The sequence below is a fragment of the Ursus americanus genome, chromosome 33 (genome assembly GCF_024610735.1).
Source record: "Ursus americanus isolate L20-20 chromosome 33, mUrsAme1.1.p, whole genome shotgun sequence".
NCBI classification, from domain to species: domain Eukaryota; kingdom Metazoa; phylum Chordata; class Mammalia; order Carnivora; family Ursidae; genus Ursus; species Ursus americanus.
The window spans coordinates 12,869,608-12,885,962 of NC_142159.1; the positions used below are offsets into that span (position 1 = coordinate 12,869,608).

General features: G+C 47.2%; 1 protein-coding gene across 1 annotated transcript in view; it reads right to left on the reverse strand.

The window, feature by feature from the left end:
* Positions 1–2,625, reverse strand: part of RCAN3 (regulator of calcineurin 3) — a 29,289-nt gene extending 26,664 nt beyond the window's left edge. Inside the window, exon 1 of the mRNA XM_045782305.2 lies at positions 2,376–2,625. The gene's annotated coding sequence lies outside the window, so the exon portion shown is untranslated. The remainder of the gene's footprint in view (positions 1–2,375) is intronic.
* Between the last annotated feature and the right edge of the window lie 13,730 nt (positions 2,626–16,355).

Sequence of the window (16,355 nt, forward strand, 5' to 3'; positions counted from 1 at the left end):
CTTCTGTAAGCAAAGGTCTGTACTCATCAGGGTTTAGCATCATCTCAGGGCAACTGTAGCTGTGGCTGGCTTCTGGCAAATAGTTTCTTCATGGAAATATCAAATGAGTGGAAAACTCTAAGTAGCATGACCATCTGCTCTACTCCAAGCCTTGTGACAGAAGTAATCCGTCAAGGCAAAATGTTAGGCGTGGACATTTGACTTATTGTTTTGATCAGGAAGAGGTAAATTCCTCCTCCTCCTCCAGGATATTTTTTTAAAAATAATTCTTCAAAATAGTATGCTTCTCAACTTGGTGAACTTCTAAAATGCCTTAGCTAGATGCACTTTATTGTTTTTTGATGCACTCAAAATGCTACTGAACAATACTGGACACGCACAAGCACCCCCTTTTCGGCTCTACGTGTGCCCTGCTGAGTAAACTGGCAGCAAGTCATTTGGCTTTTTATTTGTTCTCTCACATAAAATAAGGACAATATTCACAGATGTTGTTGAACTACTCAATTCCTTTTAAAAACTTCTAAATTAGAATTTAGACTAAATTTTTTTCAAAGAAACCCTCAGAATTGTCAATATGGGAGCTCTCAATGGCTATCGTGTAGGTCTCCAACTTCTATTCCCTCTTCATTTATCACTTACAGACTTCTACTGCTTTTTAGTAACTGTGGCCAAAAAAAAAAAAAAAAAAAAATGGTGCAAAACTACAGTAAGGCAGGTGAAAATCAGATTTTTGTATTTTTTATGCGTCAATGACCTATGCCCCCTTTTCACAGATACTTTAGAATTGGTCCTATTATAATCATTAAGCTTCAGTTCTCCACCAGGAATAGTGGTATGTCTTAGTGTGAGAGAGAGAACAGAAACAAACAAGAACAAAAATCAATTGTGGGAACGTATGAAAATAATAGGCTTTAAAGACCTATTGAGGTAGAGATACAAAAGACTGATGCTATTTGTTTTGCTGTATATAATCCATTTTCCCTCACTATAACCTCTCCATTCTAGGGGGAGACTGGATTTCCACCGTCTGATCCCCACCTTTTGGGGATTTTTGGGGGGGTCTAAATAATAAATGGTATTGAACTTTAGAGCTTCCCTTATTTCACAGGCTTCAGCCCAATGGATTTCCAAATCACACTATTTATCATGATGTTTTGCTTAAGTCTTTCACCCAACAAATCCTCTGGCACCCTACAAAATGTGTTCTCATTTGTAACCCCTGACATCCACATGTTTAAAAGCTTTACAAATGTTAGAATTCAATAATGGGGGGGAAATCTCGTTTTCCCTAAAAACACTGAACTCTCTTCCCACCCTAGGAAAGAAAAGGTTTGTGGAGGCAGTTAAATGTAACTGCTGTAAACGTGGACGGCAGGGCTAAAGAAGGGGCAGAGTCCTCAAGCCCTTCTTCCTCCACCAAAAATCCTCGATACCAACAAAAAATCCCTGCCAAAAAGTACAAATTGGTGTGAGGCACAAAAATCTATACCCTGAGTCTCCATGTTGTATTTTTTATAATTAAATAAATTGAACCAGAGCTAATGAAATAGTCTTAAATTATTTTGAATCCTACGCAATCACAGCTACAAATAAAATCAGTCACTTCTCTCACCAAATAGTACATCAGAGACTTCCATGAAATGCAGAGAAGTCTATGAGAAGTGCAAATAAACGTGGTGTGCTAGGTGATTTTCAATACAGGGGAGAGAATATTTCTGGCTCTGAGCACTACACAAAAACATCACTTTCAAGAATCCTGGTTTGTCCCCGAAACACGGGTCTGACCTGCTCCCAACACTAGACTCCTAATCCCTGAAGGAGATGATGAGATTTTGCACGGAAGGTGGAGTGAAGCAACCTGAAAACAGACCACTATCATCACTCGACTGTCCAGACAGCAGATGGAAGCAGACAGACAAGTTTCACGAAGTTAGCGAGTAAGTAAAGCGATGGCTAGTCGTACGTTATCAAGGGGGTGGAGAGGGGCTTCGAACTCCTGGCCGTCCCTGGTTTACCGACTGCACCTTTCCTGCCTTCAGGGGCAGACTGGGCCTGTCAGCTATTCAAAGAGTCAAACTGTTGCGAGAAAGCTGCTGGTGGACAGGAGAGAAACAATCTTCTTGGTTTTGTTTTCCAAGGCGCCACCCCAGAGCCGCCGGAGAAGACGCTGAGCGCGAGACGGGCAGGACCCTGGACGCTCAGCATCTCTAGGGTCTCGGGCACTGGAACGCCCACCTCTCTCGGGTTTCTGCGGAACGTTTCTATCTTTCTTTCTTTAACTTTCCGCACGCCGCGCCCCCCACTCTCCCCACTGCTGGCTGCACCCCCTGCCGGGAGAAGCCGCGCGCCGGCCCCGCCCTACGAACGGGACTCACCTGCGCGCTTGGCCGCTGCAGGAAGGAGGGAAGGCGGGCAGGAGCGAGGCCAGGGCGGCCCGATGGACTACGCGGGAGCCCGGGCGCCGCTAGGAGCGGGGCCTGGGGGGACTCGGCGGACGGCCGCCGAGACACAATCCGCGCGGCTCCGGCCGCCCGCAGCCTCGCCGCCACGCCCTCGACGCTCGCAGGAGCCGCAGCCTCCCGGGGGCGCGAGCGGCGTCAGGGCCCAGCCGGCCTGCCGGCGTCGCGCGCGCGCGGCCCCGCCCCTCCCCCTCCCCCGGAGGAGCGCGCGCGGCGCAAGCGCCCGAGGTCGGCGGCCGACGGGGGCGCGCCCGGACGCCAGCAGGAAGCGGTCCCGCCCCTCGCGCGCGAACTGGGGGGCGGGGCGGGGGTCCGGCCGCGCGCGCGCGCACTTGGCGGGCACCGCTGGGTTTGCTGGTTCCTGGGCCGTGGGGCGCTGGGGTTGCCGCGCTGGAGCCGGGCTTTACGTCCCCGACGACAGGCCCTTTGGCGCCCTTCGCGTCTCCACCGTGGCCAGAAATAGTTTATCTCCTTCTCCCGTTAGCTGCATGTGTCGGCCACAAGAGTAGTCAGTGGGAGTATTAGGGACATTTACCAAGCGCCAGTTACTATGTACCGTGCGCCGCGGACTGGGCGAGCTTTACCTCGTTTAACCTCACGGTGACCGGCGATCCGGATATTATTAGCCTGATTTTATAGACGTGCCGAATTGCCCGAGGAGAGACGGCTAGAATAGGTAGCTGAGCCGTAGGTCGCACCGAGTATGCGGCTCCGCAGCCTGGTCTCTTCACCGCGGTGGGATTCCGCCGCCGCGACCCAGCCTCCTCCCCCTCCCTCACTTCTCCCCCCTCCCCTCCTCCCTGTCCTCCTTCCCCTGTACACGTTAACGTTATATACAGTGTTAATGATATTCACATTTTTAGTGCTTTATTTTCCATTTACAAAACACTTCTCAACGCACAGTCTTGCTTGATGCTCTCAGAGGCCCCGAGAGACAATGGGACATAATTATGCTTATTTTACAAATAGAGCAAGCCCCTAAGCTAGTCCATGAGTCCTCCGAAGTTACAATGGTAGGCCTGGGGCTCTTTGGCTATTATTATTATTATTATTATTATTATTATTATTATTATTATTACATTTTCTTCTTCTTTCTTCTTTTTACAAGGCATCTGAGCCAAGCTTGGAAGTGAGCCTGTGTCTCTTCCCTTAGCTGAAGGGGAGGGAAACAGAGGCAGAGAACAGGAATGGACTTTATCTTAAGGATGTGCAGTTGGAAGAAAATCAGTTCTGATCACCCGCCCCTAGCTGCCTCAGAGGCACGGTAAAGCAAACTGAAGGTCAAAATCAAGGAGGCAGTGTTGTCAGGCACTCAGCACCCTGGGCATGGGGCAGGAAGAAGGATTAAAGTGTCTGGAATACATCTAATGGCATTCACCCTAACTGACGCTGCACCGTCAGGGAGATCACCCCTCCTGCTTCCTGCTCATCGCTTCGGCTGTTTCTGCTGCTTCCAACCCTGCTGCCCCTGCTCCCCATCTTGACCTAACCAAGTTCTTCTCTTTTCTTCATTTCACGAGTATGTATTGAGAGCCACTTCTTTCATCAAAGACACCCGAAGAACAGCGATCATTTTTCTTCTCTAGCTGCCTCTCACCCAGCAACTTGGGCAAAAAATTGAGTTTTTAGGTCCAATGAGTTTGGGCACTGCTCCATTCGGTAGCACTGCTTGAAGGTCCATGATGCCTGTGAACACAGAAAGGGTTCTGAGAGGCCCTCATGTAGAAAGACCGTGTAGCCTCGTTTAGCCCGGAGTTCCCTTTGAGGTATGAGGCTGGGCCCTGGGCTGTTAAGGGTCTACCCTTTCAGGAGCTCACAGACAGAGGAGACAGGTAAACAAGTGACTGTGTGACAATTTTCTACACGCACTGAGGCAGCATTTGCGAAGCGCTGACAAAACAGGGGAAGAAGTGAGCAGTTCTGCCGGGAAGATGGAGGGAAAGATTTGCAGAGAAGACACTGTTTGAGTAGGAGTTTTCTAGGTGGAGAATATGGGAGAGGGCATTTTATAGTAACAACAGCATTTTTAGACACACGCAAGTATACCTTTGTGTTGGTCTTTGGGGATCGGTATTAAGTGTTATTCAAGAGCGTTTGTTTGTTTGTTTTTGCGTGTAGTAAACCCAGCTAGGCTAAGCAACAAATGGAATTCATTGCTTCATGTAACAGAAAAGGTATGGGCTCCAGGCAGACTGGATCTGGGGAATTAAAACTATGACATCGGGACTTAGTCTTTTTTTCTTTTTAAAGATTTTATTTTCAAGTCATTTCTACACCCAACATGAAGCTCGAACTCACAACCCCAAGATCAAGAGTCGCCTGCTCCACTGACTGAGCCCGCCAGGTACCCCCGACTCAGTCTTTATTCACCACTTCCTGACTGTTTTCCTTTGTGTTGATTTTTCATTCTCAGGCTGCCTTTCTCCATGAGATGGCAGAATGACGGCTTACAACTTCACATCACGTCCTCAACAACAGAAAGAGAGTTTATTTTCCTCGCAGCTGTCAACAAAAGTCCTGGAACTCCCTCTTGTTCGGACTTGAGTTACTGGTTCCTCAGTAAACCAGTCTCTTGAGAAGGGGCCTGGAATAGTCTAACTGCCCAGGCTTGGGGCACATCTCACCTCTGGAGCTGCGGTGCGGTGAGGTCGGCAGCTCTCAGATCTCACAGGCTGAGAGTTGAGGAGAGCTGGCTTCCTGTGTGAGGGTATTTTCTGTTGGTCCCTTTCGGTGGTGTACTCCCCACCCTTTTCCTTCCTGACCTGTATCTCAGGAGGCCAACCTGCATTCAGTGGGTCCCTTCTCCTCTGGCTTCCAGTTGAATTTTTCCAGTGGAAGACTTAGGAGATCAGAGGGGTTGGAGGAAGACGAAGTGAGGGTATTATTACACAGGCCCCTTCCCTCTCAAGTTCCTGCAGGTTGGCTGCATACACCTACTGAGGCTTCTGTCAAGTGTCCTACAGATCTCTCCTCTAGTCTTGCGCAGGTCTTTCTTCTCTTGGCCTAGAGATGGTCATGCCTCCCCTCCTGGCAGCCTCAGGGTACCTCTTCCATTCCTTCTGGTTTCCCTCAACCCTGCCCGCACACTTGTGAATAACTTTCACCAAATGCGCCTCCGATTAATCCTTTCCTGGAATCCTGATGGTTACATTCACCAAAGGTAATTCAGGTGTCTATTACCAAAGGAAAGGGAAGTGGATACAGAGCAGACACTGGCAGGAAGAGAGCCATGCTGGTTTTGTAAAGCTATGGCAGTAAGGCAGACCAGGGATGGTAGTGCCTTCAGCCAGGGTCGCCGGGAAGCATGTGGTGAAAAATAGTATGATCCCGACTGTATTCTGGTTTTTAAAAAAGATTTTATTTACTTATTTATTTGAGAGAGAGAAAGAGGGTGCACAGATGGGGGGAGGGATAGAAGGAGAGGGTGAAGCAGACTGCCTGCTGAGCAGGGAGCCCCTGTCGGGTCTCGATCCCAGGACCCTGAGCTAAAGGCAGAAGCTTAACCGACTGAGCCACCCAGGTGCCCCCCTGACTGTATTCTAAAGGCAAAGTTTACAAAATTTGCTGATAAATGATAGGTAAGTATGAGCATTCGACAGTAGTTGAGGATGGAAGCAGTTTGAAGACATAGGTCTGGAGCCCACGGTGAGGTCAGACCAAGCATGGTGACCTGGGAGGGAGGTGTGATGGGGAGTTGAAATCATGGGCTCGGATGAAAGTGGAGTAGAGCACAGAAAGAGCAAAGGGCAGAATCCAGAACAGCATCTGGTCTTTATTTGGTAGGTAGAGAGTTGCCACCTGGTATCCATCAGCTAGGTTGTGAGCAACTGGAGAACAAGAATGGAAACTTCCACATCTTTCCTCTTTCCTAGTGTGTCCAGCAAAGGGCTGGGCACACCTGTATAATAAGTGCTCCTTGTGAATGAACAGTTTCACATTTCTAACACTTCCTCCTTCTCCTGAGGTCTGAGTTACAGGCAGAGAAAAAAAGAGAAAGAGAAACTGATCCTTCGTGGCTCAAGTCTTTGAAAGCTATACCAAGGTTGATAGCATTTTGCCGTCCTGGAAAACTCAACCAGAACCTGTCAGGTGGTATTCCGGATCCTCGGCAGCTCCACGCCTGACTCTCAGGAGAATTTCCAGAAAGGCGATTTCACTCCAGATTTTGTGATTCTTAGTTGATTAAATGTAAAAGTCAATACTTTAAGAAGTCATTATGGACGTAACAGACGTAGTCAAAGCTCTCTTTCTCACACTCATGCAGTGCGGGTGGAAGAAAGGATACAACCACTTCCGGAAACTGTTTGCCGGCTTATCCATCTAAATGGACACCTACCCAATGACCCAGAAGTTCCACTCCTAGTTGTACACGCAAGAGAAGCGTAAGCAGAGGTATACACACACACTGCTCTTACTGTCTTTATGCATCATATCCCCAAACTGGAAATATTCCAAATATCTGTCAAGAGAAGAATGGAGGAACTATGGTATAGTCAAACAATGGAATAGTACGCAGTCATAAAAAGGAACGGACTACTGATATACGTAACGACATGAATAAATCTCAAAAACAATTGTTGAGGGGCTTCTGGGTAGCGCAGTCGTTAAGCGTCTGCCTTCAGCTCAGGGCGTGATCCTGGCGTTCCGGGATCGAGCCCCACATCAGGCTCCTCCGCTGGGAGCCTGCTTCTTCCTCTCCCACTCCCCCTGCTTGTGTTCCCTCTCTCGCTGGCTGTCTCTGTCTAATAAATAAATAAATAAAAATCTTAAAAAAAAAAATTGTTGAGCAAAAGAAACCAGACACCAAAGAGCTGCAGATGTGATTCCATTCGTATCAAGTTCAAGAGAAGGCAAAACTCGTCTCTGAGTAGTGACTACTTCTGAGGGGTGGGATTGAGTAGAAAGGGGCACGAGAGCACATTTGGGGCTTATGGGAATGTTCTTTCCACATTGTACATTCAACATGTATTTATGTATGTGTCTGCCATTTGCCAGGCACTGTTTAGGGCATTGGGAATATAGCTGTGAACAGAACAGACCAAGGCCCTGCTTTTACACAGATCTATCTCAACTCTTTTCACTGGCTGCATGGCATCAATGCTTTTTTTTTTTTTTACTCTTTTTTTAAAAAAATATTTTATTTATTTTTTAGAGAGAGAGAACAAGCAGGAGGAGTGGCAGGCAGAGGGAGAAGCAGGCTCCCCGCTTAGCAAGGAGACTGATGCAGGACTCGATCTTAGGACCCTGGGATCATGACCCGAGCCAAAGACAGACGCTTAACCCACTGAGTCACCCAGGAGTCCCTCCATGCATTTTAAATAGAAAAAGAAAGTGGCCTGGCTTTACATATGGATAATGACAAGCCTGAGGAACTTCTACTTTATTTAGCTGCTGATGAGAAGGTAGCAAAATATAGTGGAAAGAGCCTGGGATTTAGGGGGGTCAGCTCCCCCATTACCTAGTTCTGTGACCATCGAGCAAGCTCATTAAACCTACTGAACCTTACTTTTCTTGTGTGTTAAATGGCATCGATGATAGCTGCTTTACAGGGTTGTTTCATAAAGTGCCAGACACGTTCCAGATGCTCAGTACACACTAGTTGGTTTATAATCAGTTTATCAGTCAATTTTACTCAAGGCAGCAATATTTTGCCTCCCTTGCAGCCATGTATGACTTAATTTTGCCCAATGAGATATGAGCAAAAAGAAGGTGGTTTCACTGGGAAGAGGTACCCTTTTGCCCTTCTACCGTTTCTCTTTCTTCTAGCCTGCGATGCGAATGTGATGTCTGGAGCTTCAGTAGCCATTTTGGATCAGGAGGTAACCCTGAAGATCGAATGCTGGGATGGTAGATCAAAAAGATGAGAAGCCTGATTGCCTTGTGATACCGGAGCTGCCGTGCCGGACCTGGGTTGCCTATATCTAGCCTGCCTTTACTTGGGAGAGAAATATAATTTTCTATTGTTAGGTGTCAGTTGCAGCCAAACCCAATCCCCACTGATATACCCTGTGAGTCATCCCACCATCTAGTCTGTTCACTGATCGAGCCTTAGCTCCTATAACAATATCTGGTTCTGATACATAGTAAGTGTCCAATAAATGTGGAAGAGAGGAAGGGAGGGAGGAAATTGAGCTGCTTCTGACTGTGAGACAGCATGTAATGAGAAAGGAAGAGAACTGAAGATAGAAGCCTGGCTGCCAGTTCAATCGGTCTCTCTCTTTCCTCTCCCTCCCACCCCTCAGGCTCATTAATGGGCATCTGGGCTTTCTAGGTATTTCAATTCCTCATCTGCCTCACACTCTAGGTCTCCTATGGGGTTTGTCTCACAGATGGTACCTTTTACTGCAGAGCCTTAAACTAACCTGTTTCCCTCATTTGTCTCCCCCTCTTGGCAAATCAGTCTTGCCCCCAACAGGAGAGCTGCAGCATGGTCCAATACTCGCTGGAGGAGTGGAGCTTCTTACCAGCACCACATTCAACATTGGTTGGGAGATGCATCATGTAGATTTTTGATATTTTTAATTTTCCCATTATAAAAATTAGTCTTGTCCTGTATAGATAATTTGAAAACGAAGAATAAATAAGAAAATTAAAATCACTTACAACCTCATGGTCTAGAGATAGCCACTATTCAATATGTTGGTATAGTTCCTTCCAATCTTTTTAGTAAGACTGGGTATATCATTGGAATCATTCAGTTTGGATCTCCCATTTATTTTGCCTCACATAATATTGCAAGCGTTTCCTTGTGTTTTAAAATACTATTTTGAAGTACATTTTTTGATGACTGCATGCTATTGCATTGTTTGTATTCCATTACTCATCTAATTGTTCATTGTTGGAATCAAGATTTCTTTAGAATTTTCTCTTCTATAATTAGCTAAACAAATACCTTTTAAAAAAAGATTTATTTATTTGAGAGAGAGAGAGTGCGTACTATGGGGTGGGGAAGGGGGGAGGGAGAGAGAGAATCACAAGCAGACTCCCTGCTGAGCACAGAGGCTGATGGGGAACCTGATCCCAGGACCCTAAGATCATGACTAGGGTGAAATCAAGAGTTGGCCGCTTGACCAACTGAGCCACCCAGGCACCCCCAACAAATATATATATAGAGAGAGAGATAGAGAGAGAGAGATACTTCATATATAAATATACTGTTACATTTATGATTATTTCCTTAGGGTAGATTCCCAGAAGAGGTAATTAGGCAAGGAGGCATGAACATTTGTAAAACTCTTCTTGGAAATTGACAAAATGCATTTCAGAAAGTTGTACAAATCATACACTCCCACATCCTCAGTGTACATCTTACCACATCTTTAATAATATTGGGTTTTGTATTTGATTTTAAAAGCCTTTCCTGTTTGGTCAGCGGAAACAACCCCATGACATCTTGATTACTGGAGAGGATGAACATTTTTTCATGTGTAATTACAAGCTATCAATATTGTATGATTGATTGTAAGAACATCTTATATACTGAAGATAGTAACCCTGTGATGATCATACTTGTTGACATGTTCCTTTAAAAAAAAAGATTTATTTATTTGAGAAAGAGAGAGAGAGGGGTGGGAGAGGGAGAGGGAGAGTCTCAAGCAGACTCCACGCTGACCCCAGAGCCTGACGCAGGGCTCAACCTGACAACCCTGAGACCATGACCTGAGCGGAAACCAGAAGTCGGATGCTTAACCGCCTGTGCCACCCAGGTGCCCTTGTTGGCATTTTTCTTAGTTTGTATTTTCCCTTTTGAATTTTTTCTTTCCCCTTCTCCTCCTCCTCCTCCTCATTCTTCTTTGATATACAGATGTTTTAAAATTTTTGTTTGAAGGTAACTGTATCTATCTTTTACCCCCACAATTTCTTCCCTTGCTCTCCCTCTTACTGACATCTCATTAATAATGACCTTCATTTGGGGGGATGATTTTTTTTTAAGATTGATTTATTGATTGATTTGACAGAGAGAGAGAGACAGCCAGTGAGAGAGGGAACACAAGCAGGGGGAGTGGGAGAGGAAGAAGCAGTCTCCCAGCGGAGGAGCCTGATGAGGGGCTTGATCCCAGGACCCTGGGATCATGCCCTGGGCTGAAGGCAGACGCTTAGGGACTGAGCCACCCAGGCGCCCCTTGAGGATGATTTCTATTTTTTATATTTACTGCTTTAGCTCAAGTGAAATTTATTTTAGTATAAAAATATGAAGTAAGACTCTAACTTAAATTCTTTATTTTTATAGATTTAAAAAAAATCTTTAAGTAATCTTTTCACCTAATGTGGGCTTGAACCCCAAGATCAAGAGTCACATGCTCTGCCTATTGAACCAACCAGGCGCCCCTTAAATTCTTTTTTCAATGATTCTGACATTAATGATTACAGAATCCATTTAACCCACTCCTTGTATACATACAATTTAGTATATATAAAAACACAGTACGTGTATATTTCTGGTTATTTCTTCTGCTTCACAGATCCAGCTGTTAATAGAAACTGTTTTGATCATTGTAGTTTTATTATCTGGAAGGGAATGTCAGGGTACGGATATTTTCAAATACTTTTCAGAAAAGTGTTACCAATTTGTACCGCCTCCTTCCTGTCTCCCCCTTCCCACATCTCTCAAGCTGCAGCAGGAAAGGACAGAGCCATTCTCAGGACGACAGGCGTTTTACTGAAAAGTCTTCAAACAACTGCAGTCACGTCCAGGTTGCTGACTAGTTGTTGAACCTTGAGCAAATCTCACACGATTTCCCCTTCCGCTACATGGAGATAACAGTGGTACCTCCCTCCTAAGATGGTTTGGAGGCACAAATGAACTGTTTATTGAAAGCCCCTGGAAAATGATAAAATCTTAATAGAAATGGAGACAATCGATGACGATTACATTTTTTATAAAGAGAAATGTGTGAGTTTTTAAGCGTGTGAGTTTTAAAAAAAAAAGAACGTGTGAGTAATTTTGAGGATTGGGTATGGAAACATGTCTTTCAGTGTGTTCTGAAGCCTGGATGCTGCAAAGATTTGATCTTCTGTGTTGCTCTGAATGACAAAGACTCTGCTCCATCGCCCGCAGACCCAGGGGCCCCGGTATTCACTGCAGATCAGCTCCAGGGCGGCGGCGCCTGCACCACACTGGAAGGAGCCACCCTTTAAATGTTTCATTCTTGCATTTGCTACGTGGAGATATTATTTCCTGATTAATTTGAGCTGCAGATGGGTTGAGGAGACTAACAGCTAGATGACCGTAATTAGGAAAGAAGGAGGGGTGGGGTGCACACAGAGGAAATTAAAAAATGGAACATTAAAAACGGGCAGCTGCATAAATGGACCAGGGATTCGAATTATTTTAATTTTTCTTGACTATCAGTCAGGGTTTGATTAGGGAACAGAAATCACAACAGTGATCTGAACAGAAAGAATTTAATATAAAGAATTGTTGGGGTGCCTGGGTGGCTCAGTCGGTGAAGCGTCTGCCTTCGGCTCAGGTCATGATCCCATGATCCGGCGATCGAACCCTGACTTGGGAAGCCGGCTTCTCCCTCTACCCATCCCCCCCTTCTCGTGCGCACGCGCGCTCTCTCTCAAATAAATGAATAAAATCTTAAAAAAATAAAAAGAATTGTTATCTAGATAGAAGATTATTAACTAGTCACCCAACAGGTAAAAGGAACTCAAAGGGATCACGGCGTTAACAACTGCAGGAAGCAGCTACCATTCCTAAGACGAAAAGAAGCAAGCGAAGAGGTGGTATTTATTAAAACTTATAGGGTTAAGAGGATATTCAGCCATAAAAAGGAATGAAGAACTGATACGCGCCACGACTTGAATGAACCATGAAAACACGATGCTGAGTGGAAGAAGGCGGCCATGTGAGTCTATACGTGGTACGATTCCACTCACGTGAAAAGTCTGGAAGGGGGAGATCTGAAGAGGGAGAAAGTGGATTAGCGGCTCCTCGTCTTAGTGGAATCACACAGTATCTGTCCTCTGGTGTCTGGCTTACTCACCCAGCGTACTGTCCTCAAGGGTTGGCCATGTGCTAGCACGTGTCAGCATGCCCTTCCTTTGAAGGCTGAATAATCCGCCCATGTGTACACCACAGCTTGTCTATCCATTCATCCGCAGTTGGACAGCTTGAGTGGCTTCCATCTTCAGGCCGTGGTGAGGAAGGCCGCTCTGAACATGGGTGTGTTCCTATCTGAGGCCCTGCCATCAGTTCTTGTGTGTATATGCCCAGAAGTGGCCTTTCTGCGCCATGGGGTAACCTGGTTTGAGTCTTGTGAGAAATCACCACAGCGTCTACCACAGTGGCTACGCCATTTTACATCCCCCCGCCGGTCCACAGGGGTTCCCGCCTCTCCACATTCTTGCCAATGCCTGTTCATTTCTTTTCAGCGTTTCTTTTCAAGGGGATGAAAATGTTCTCACACGGACTGAGGTGACAGTTACACATATATGTGGATTTACTAAAAACCATTGAGTTATATACTCATATTGGATGGTGTGTGAATTGTGTCAATAAAGCTGTTGAAACAAAGCAAGAGGAGGGGTCCCCAACCTTGGGGAGAGCATGCTGATGTCTCTGAGGAGTGGGGGCCCCGAAGCGGGTTGTGTACGGGTTGGAATGAACTGCAAAGTTAGACTCCACTGCTGATCTGTAAGGCGAGGAAGTGTGGCCGGGGGATGTGTGCAGGGACAGGAAATAGGAAGGAGCGAGCCCCTTCCTCCTGCAGCCTCACCGTCCCCCTCACGGGCGGCCAGGGAGGAGCTGGCCCAGGGGAAGGGTGGCTTGCAGAGTTCCGGCCCCAGCGTCCCAATGCCACCCCCTAGAAGGGCAGGTTTGGAGCTGAGAGACAATAGCTTAATGACTTGCTGTCTTAATCGGCTCTGGTTGCTATAGTAACACGCCATAAACCGGGTGGCTTATCAACAACAGACATCGATTTCTCAGTTCTGGAGGCTGGAAGCCCGCGATCCTGGCGCCAGCGTGGTCGGGCTCTGATGAGGGCCCTCTTCCCGGTTATGGCCGTCTTCTGCTGTACCCTGACACTGCGGGGAGAGAGCGAGCCGGCTCTCTGACCTCTCCCTGTAAGGGCACTAGTCCCACTCACGAAGGCGTAGAATGTGTGCGCATCAATAAATGAAAAAACCAACAGTTGAGTTGGTTTTGTGCAGGGTTTCCGCTGTCCTGATAAGAACACATCACGTCTTCGTGTATACGTTCTGAAATACGAATTGTATGATATCCGTGATTCCCATACGAGTGAAGTGCTCTTCTCTGTGCCTTCAAGATGGGTATTGCAGGAAATAAAAAATGAATGGTAAAAAATTGTCCCTTTGCTGGTGATTTTCCTGCTCTTTGAGCAAGGGGTCCCTGCCTTTTCGCTTTGTGCCGGGTCCGGGAAGTTGGGGAGCTGGCTCTGCAGCTCTCCTGGTTTGGATGGAAAAGTCCTTGGTCTCTGCCTTTTCCTGAACTCTTTTCTTTCCTCATGGCCCACCCCGGGCACCGGGTCAGGCCAGGCCCAGGCTCTGGGGCCACCCTCCAAGCTCCCACCTCCTTCCCTGCTTCTCTCACCTCCTCCTTAGGCCTGACCCTGCGGCATTTCCTCATGGCTCCCCGCGTGCTAACACCCTCACCCTTGCTGCTGTGTGTCTCCTGCTCTGACTCCTTTGCACGGAGTCTCTCTTGTTCACTGCCGTGCACAGAATCCGTGCTCAACAACACTTTTGCACTTAAAAATTTTTTTTCCCACTTTTTTTTATGAAAATTTCAAGCATACATAAAAATCGAGAGGATCATTTAAACACCCCTTGTGGACTGTGACCCTCTTTGTCTGCATCACCCGGCATTTCCTCTTTCATCTCACTCGTTTGTCTTTCTCTTTGATGCTGATCACTTCCTCAAATGCCCTGTGATCCTCGGTAGACCGTCGGGAATAAAGAACTGCACTGCTTGCTACGGAGAGCTGGTGTGGGTTTCCTTTGCTGTTGCGGGGCCCTGTTTACCCAAACCGAGGCCCACTGTTCCCTGAACGTGAGGGGTGATTTTCTTTTATCTCTGAGGAAGCGAGCTGGGGCTGTCTATGGCTTCCCCTTAAGGTGTGGGAGTGAGGGGTCAGCAGGCAGCCTGGGGACGGAGGCAAAACCAAGCAGGACCCGACCCGAGACGGGCAGAGTGCTTTAGCGCTCACCAGACCCGGCAGGGCTGCCTTTCCTCCTTCTTCCCCCCGGTCACCGAGGAGAGCCACGTTCCTTCAGCTCTGTCCTGCCTCCCTCCCTGCCCCAGTTCCCTTGCCGTTGGGCCCCCCACAGCCAGATCGTCCACTGTTGGCAGTCATTCTCAGGGTTCCATCTGGGGCAGATGCTGCTTCGTGTCTGTAGGGCCCGTTAGAGTCGCCCGAGGACTCCCGCTGACTGCTGCCCACAGCACCCTTGTTCTTGGTACCTGCTGACCAAGCCCAGAGCCGCTCCGGGACCGGAGGAGGCGAACGTGGGTGCTTACGCTCCGCACTGGGCAGGGCTCCTAACATATGTCTCTGGCATGAGGAGGTGATGTTTTCCTCTCCCACTTCAGTTCGGGGAGTGCGTCTTCTTGCTCTGTGCTGTCTGGGGGCTCATACAGAGCCTCACGGGTTGGGGCCCCATTCCATCAGACCTCTCCTCCAACCCAGAGACAGCGCCAGCTTTGGCTTCGGCGCCTCTGAGGATCGGTTTTGCAGGGCCCCTCCTTGAGACAGAACATCTAAGTTTTAACAATTCCAACCTCTTCCTCGTCTTCCCCCGGCCCTCGGGTGGGAGCTGCTTCTTAGAGTTGCCGCCTCTATGATATCTTAGCCTTCTCTCCATACCCTTTCAGTTACCTGGTTACCAATTCTTTCTATTAAATTCGCTGTTCCAGTGACTGTTGTGGTTTCTGTCTCCTGACTGGACCCTGATTGATTCAATAGCTGCCTAAGAAATTAGGTACTAAGTGCACCAAGGGAAAGAAAGATGGCGCATCCCAGGCAACCATGAAGATGGGCAAGCTGAGGCTCTTACGCTACTCCAGACTCAGAGACAGGTACATTCGATACTAACCAAAGAATAAAGTATTTAGAAGTAAAAGAATTATTGTCTGTTGACATATCAAGGACTGGATTTAAAATATCCAGAGAATGGACTATGAAAAACAAACTGAGGGCCTCGGGGGGTGGGGTGGGGGAATGGGATAGGCCGGTGATGGGTAGTAAGGAGGGCACGTATTGCATGGTGCACTGGGTGTTATACGCAACTAATGAATCATGGAACTTTACATCGGAAACCGGGGATGTACTGTATGGTGACTAACATAATAAAAAAAAAAACATAAAAAAAAATAAAATAAAATATCCAGAGAGACTTTGGAGTCCGTTCTATCTGGGTTTGAATCCAGGTTCTGCCACTTACACACCAAGTGGCCCTGAGCAAATCACTGAACTTGTTTGAGCCTCGGTTTCTGTGTTTGTAAAACAAGGACTGAGCAGCTTCCTTGCAGAGCTGTTGTGAGAAGAGAACGAGACGATGCAGTAAGTAACGGAATGAGCCCAGTAAATGGTGGTGGATGTAGAGCACAGGCTGTGGTGGGATTAGTGGTGCAGCGGAAGAGGAAGAGGCCGAGATCTGAAGACCTGGGTTCTAGTCCCGCACCTGCAGCTAACTGGCCAGGAAACCCCTCTGTGGTCCCCTTTCCTGACATGCGTAACACCACATTTGAGTCACAATCAAACCAAGTCTGGTTCCCTAATGCCAGTGTCATCTTACGGGCCTGTGGCAAAACAAGGCAAATAATGACACTGTCCTACCTGTTTCATAAAGCTAAATTATTCAGCTTAAAGGATTATCCTTTATTGTGAGATTTTGCCCTTCTTACTATTTTGGTGTCAATGTCCTGTT